Here is a 6,000-nt window from a genome sequence, read left to right on the forward strand (position 1 = left end):
GTGGTATATAATTTAATAAAATATGTACGTACCTAAGTGGCATGGGGTGAACATCAAACTGTCCATAGGTCACAGATCCATCAGCAACAGGATTTACTGGACCCCTACTGCCTACAGAGCACTGTACTGGACACCTAGTCTGTGCAGAGCGCTGTGATGGATGTCAGCTCAGTGTGCAAACTCTCTGCTGACCCTTGGAACCTCTTGTAGTATTAAGCAGCATGAGAAGGAGCGTGGCCTAATGGAAAGAGCATAGACTTAGAAGTCAGAGGTCGTGAGTTCTAATTCTGGCTCTGCCACTTGTCAGCTGTGTGACTTTGGGCAAGTCACTTAACTTCTCTGTGCCTCAGTTCCCTCATCTGTAGAATGGGGATTAAGACTGGGAGCCCCGCGTGGGACAACCTGATAACCTTATATTTTACCCCAGTGCTTAGAACAGTGCTTGGCACATAGTAAGCGCTTAACAAAAACCATCATCATCATCATTATTATTGTTAATAAGTGCTTAACAAATACCGTAATTATTAGTGAAAGCCCTCGGCCCACTCGAGATTTCTCAGCCACGCACGCTCCCACAGGTGAATTTCGAAGCATGAAATTCGGTGTCTCCCTCCATTGCTACAGAACCCCCAGCCCACCTTAGTCGGGACCCTCAGAGCCACCCGGGACCGCCCGAGAAGCCACCCCCGCGTTTCTCGGGAGTCTTGTCACGTCCAGGACGGGCGGGCCCTTAGCTTTCGCAGCTCGTTGCCGTCATGTTAGCACCGGCCTGCTCCTTATAAAGCGTTCCCGAGGTCTCTAACCCTTTTGCAGGAGAGGAAGTTTCGACGTCCGACGCTCCCCTCGTTGGTTCGCTCGCCCACTCACCTCACCCCAGGTCCGGGCCTTCGCCAGCCTTAGGTAGGGGCAGCCAGATGAGTTCCAGCGGGCGATCCTCGGATGCACGGACCACGGGCTTCGGAGAGGAAGGGACTGAGAGGGTCACGGCCAAGCAGAGCGAAGACGAGCCCCGCTTCGAGGACCTAGGTGAGCCGGCCCGCCCCCTCCCCTGCCTCTGTTGGCCAGGGCAGGGCCAGGCCCGGGGGGGAAGGGACCGAGGCGCTGGACACGGAGGGCGATCCCTCGCTCGAATTTTTGGAGCGCTTACTGGGTGCAGAGCACTGTCCTAAGCGCTTGGGAAAGTACAATACAGAAGTAAAGAGAGACAATCTCCGCTGAGAAGGAGCTCACAGTCTAGAGGGCATCGGCGGGGCAGGGAGCCGGGGCCAGCCCGGACAATGCCGCGGGGCTCCCCGGTCCGCGACTCTGGGGGCGTGAGGAAGATACCCATCGTGGCCGTTCGGACCCAAACGATCCCGGAGGCGGTGAGGGAGACTCGTCGGGTCCCCGACCCCCTCAGGGGCTTGTCCACTTTGGCCCATCCCGAAGCCGGAGAGAGGGGGCTCCCCCGGCCATCCTTCGGCCTCATCCATCTTCCCTCCGCTTCGGCCCTCCTGCTTCTCAAAACCCGACAACCCCCGGCCGGCCGCCGGGCAGCCCCGCACTTGGCCTCCACAGGAAATAATAATGATGGCAAAGCACTGTTCTAAGCGCTGGGGGGGATACGAGGTGATCAGGTTGCCCCACGTGAGGCTCGCAGTCTTCATCCCCATTTTACAGATGAAGTAGGGGGGCGACTCTTCATCTCCCGGATCCCGGACCGGTCCGCCACTTGCCTGCTGGGTGGCCTCGGGCAAGCGACTTCACTTCTCTGTGCCTCATTTACCTCATCTGGAAAATGGGGATGAAGACTGTGAGTCCCACGTGGGACAGGGACTGGGTCCAACCCGATTTGCTCGTATCGACCCCAGCGCTTAGTACAGTGCCTGGCACATGGTGAGGGCTTAACAAACACCATGCTATTATTATTATTCCCTTCTGTTCCCAAGCTCCCGTGCCAGCGCGGGCATCAGCAGGTGCGTAGGGAGGGATGGGAGCGATGATGATGATAAGGGTCGTGGAGGTGGTGCTGGGGCTGGTCAGAGAGCGGGGTCCCCGGGGATGGTCCCTGGCGAGTGAGGAGAGGCAACAGAGGAAAGAAAGTGGTAAAAAATATCTCCTGACCAGGTCATCCGTGCCACCGGGGACCTCCTTCTCCCCCGGTCCCGGGATGGTGGAGTTTTCCAGCGACCTCCCTCCCCCCTTCCATCAACCGATGAGAGCCCCAATCCACATCCAGTCGGGCCAGGTCGGAAATCCAGAATCTTCTGCGAATGACGCCCCCAGCTAAGCTCCCCTAACCCCGAATCAGATCCACCCGCTCCAGATGGGCCTGAGCCGGAGCAGAGCGCTTTGGCGGCGGACTGAAGGGAGCTGGGGTCGCCGGGGCACCGGCGAGCCGCAGCCACTTGGATGCTTTTAAGCGCAGACCTGAGGGCTTACAGCCGTCCGAAGCCTCAGAAGCTCATAATCACACAATCAAACAATGCTATTTATTGAGTGCTTACTAAGCGGGAGCCCAGTACTAAGCGCTTGGAAGAGTACAGAGTTGGTAGACACGACCCCTACCCACAAGAATCTTGCAGTCTAGTGGGGAAGATTAATATTAAAAAAATGACTTAGGGAAGCAACAGAGAATAAGGATACTCGAGGCTGGGTTGTACTGGGAGAAGAGGATTGAGAAGAGGTAGGAGGGAGAGAGATGTTTGAGCGTCTGCAAGAGAAGGCTTTGGGTTGATGTAGGGCGAGAGGCAGGTTTCAGCCGTATGGGTTGGGGTGAGGTCTCGAAAGAGCCAACAGGTGAGGGGTCGACTAAACTCTTGGGGGTAGGATGGCCTACCACCCCGAAATGGCTACAGGGGAGCGGAGGGAGGAGCACCAGCCTCTAAGGGGCTGCGACAGAGACCCCCCTCCCCCACTGCTTCCCACCCCCGGTTCCTCCTTCCCCTCCCCCTTCCCTGGCTCCGACCTCAGGTTGGGAGGAGGCAGGCCTAGGCGTAAAGTACTGGCCTGCGAGGCTGAGGCGATGAAGGGATTTGGGGAGGGGGCGTGGGCAACCCTTTCTCACCTGCAGCTCAGGCTTTCACACCTCCTCTTCGGGTGTTTGATCAGATGTCCTCTACTGCCATGGTGATTCAGGCAGTCTGAAGAGTGGACAGTCATAACCTCCCATGTCTGGATCAAGGGCCATTGACCAGCAATCTGGGAGGTGGGGGAGCCCCTTAGTGGGCAGGGGACAGGTCACTGGCCACCACATCCTTCGGCACAACCTACCACCAGATCAAGTCCCAATTGTCCCATGTCCCTAGAAGAGCTGTCACCCTTGTTCTGCTCTCAAGTGTCCAATGTGGTGCTCTGCACACAGCAATTTCACAAGAAATACCACTGAAAGATTGCTCCCTGCAATCAATTAATACTATTGAGCACTTACTCTGGGCAGAGCACAATACTAAGCACTTGGGAGACTACAATGTAACAGAGTTAATAGACACTTTCCTTGCCCACAGTGAGCTTGCAAATTAGATGGGGAGACAAGCATCAATATAAATAAATTATGGATATGTACACAAGTATCATGGAGCATGGTGAAGGGGTGAATAAAGAGCGGGCAAGGGCATCAAGGAAGAAAATGGGAGAAGAGGAAATGAGGGCTTATTCGGAGAAGGTTTCTTGGTGGAGTTGTCCTTTGAAGGTGGGGAAGAGGGCTGGACTGTCAGAAATTAAGTGGGAAGTCATTGGAACAGTGCCAGGACACGGGCAAGGAGTCGGCAGAGAGACAGACGAGATCTAAGTACTGTGAATAGGTTGGCATTAGAGGAGTATAGGGTGCAGGCTGGGTTGTAGTAGGTGATCAGCAAGGTAAGGTAAGAAGCAAGGTGATTTAAAACAACAGGAAGGAATTTCTGTTTGATGCAGAGGTGGACAGGTGATCACTGGAGGTTCTTGAGAGATGGGGAGGCATGGACCAAATGTATTTGTAGAAAAATACTACCACTGTACTGGAAGGAGCTACTGTGAGCCGAGGTGGGACTCTTGGGGGCATGGGCCTCAGGGACTCCAAAGAAGCAGCCTGGTCTAATGTAAAGAATAAGGTCCTGAGAGTCAAGAGAACCTGGGTTCTAATCCCAACTCTGCCATTTGCGTGCTGTGTGACCTTGGACAAGCCACCGAACAGCTCTGTGCCTCAGTTTCCTCATCTGTAAAATGAGAATTCAATACTTGGACTGAGCCCCATGTGGGATAGAGTCTGTGCCCTACCTGATACACTTATATCTGCCCCAGGACTTAGAACTATGCTTGACACACAGTAAGTACTAAACAAATACCATAATAATAACTGTCCCCATCGCCTCCACAGCTGGACCCGGGGCACTAATCCCATCTCCATCCAGCCTAGAAGAGGGATGTTCTGATGCCCAGAATGCCTATGCTGTTCTTCTGTCCTCAGGTGGGACGGCTTTGAGCTCTGAGGTCCCAGATGCTCACAGCCCTTCCGACCTCATCATAGACTTGGATGCCCAGGAAGATGCCAGGGATGTGTCCCCGGAACCAGGCCCCCTGCCGCAGGAGAGCGGATCCCTGGAGAGGGGCGGCAGCGCCAAGAGAGCCAAGACTAGGACGGCCTTTACCAAGGAGCAGCTGCGGGTGCTTCACAGCCGCTTCTTCCAGCAGACATACCTGACCCCCTGCCAGGTCACCGAGCTGGCCCTTCAGCTGGACCTGACCTACAAGCAGGTGTGAGGCAGCTCCCAGGAGGTGGGGGGGGGGGACAGGGGAAGCCTTTGGTGCTGAATACAGTGCATTGCGCCCAGCTCCTCCTCCTCCTTGGCAACTCTCCCAACGTTAGCCCGGGGACGCTGCTGGGCCACCCCCTCCCTGAGCCTGTGGCTCCCCTGTGGAGCCCCCTGTGACCCTGTCCTCTTTGCTCTCTCTCAACAGGTGAAAACGTGGTTCCAGAACAAAAGGATGAAGATGAAGAGATACAACAGGGGCACCGACTTGCAAGAGAACCAAACCTTCCCCCAGGTGAGTTGGGTCCTGAACGGGCTCAGATCGTGGGATCGAGGGGTCCCCTGGGCAGGCGGGAGGAAAGGGACTGGCCCAGTAAAGGGTCACATCCACTGGGCCTGGGGAGGTGGAGGCAAGGGGGCAGAAGTCCTCACTGAGTGACCCAACCATTGAGGCCCAGCTGAACCTCCATCTTCATCTTTCAGAGATATTGCCAGATGCCCGGCTATGGGGACGGCCACACCTTGCTCCACCAGGACAACAGGGCCCACAGCAGCCACATGCAGCATAACCTTGTCTATCCTGCCCACTTCCTGCCCCTGCAAGGCCCTGAAGAGAACTACGGGGGTCACATCCAGTCCCTCCATGGTTATGGAGGCCACATCCAGCCATTCCAGGACTCAGAACAGGGGTACTGCAGCAACATCCAGCACCCACAGGGGTATGGAGGCCATATCCAGCCCTCACTGGACTCAGAACAGAGCTATGGAGGTCACGTCCAGCCTCTGCAGGACTTTGGGGGACACATTCAGCCCCCACAGGGCTATGGGGGTCACATCCAGCCTTTACAGGGCACAGAACAGGACTACAATGTCCAAGTACAGCCTTTACAGGACTACAGGGGCCAGATCCAGCCCCTCCAGGGCACAGAACAGGGCTACAGGGGCCAGATCCAGCCCCTCCAGGGCACAGAACAGGGCTACAGGGGCCAGATCCAGCCCCTCCAGGGCACAGAACAGGGCTACAGGGACCAGATCCAGCCCCTCCAGGGCACAGAACAGGGCTACAGGGACCAGATCCAGTCCCTCCAGGGCACAGAACTGGGCTACAGGGGCCAGATCCAGCCCCTCCAGGGCACAGAACAGGGCTATAGGGGCCAGGTCCAAGCCCCACAGGTCTATGGTGCCCACATCCAGCCCCCACAAGACTCAGAACAGAGCAACAAGGACCAGGTCCAGCTCCCCCAAGACACAGAACAGGGCTACAGGAGCCAGGTCCAAGCCCCACAAGGCT

The sequence above is a fragment of the Ornithorhynchus anatinus genome, chromosome X4 (assembly GCF_004115215.2).
Source record: "Ornithorhynchus anatinus isolate Pmale09 chromosome X4, mOrnAna1.pri.v4, whole genome shotgun sequence".
NCBI classification, from domain to species: Eukaryota; Metazoa; Chordata; class Mammalia; order Monotremata; family Ornithorhynchidae; genus Ornithorhynchus; species Ornithorhynchus anatinus.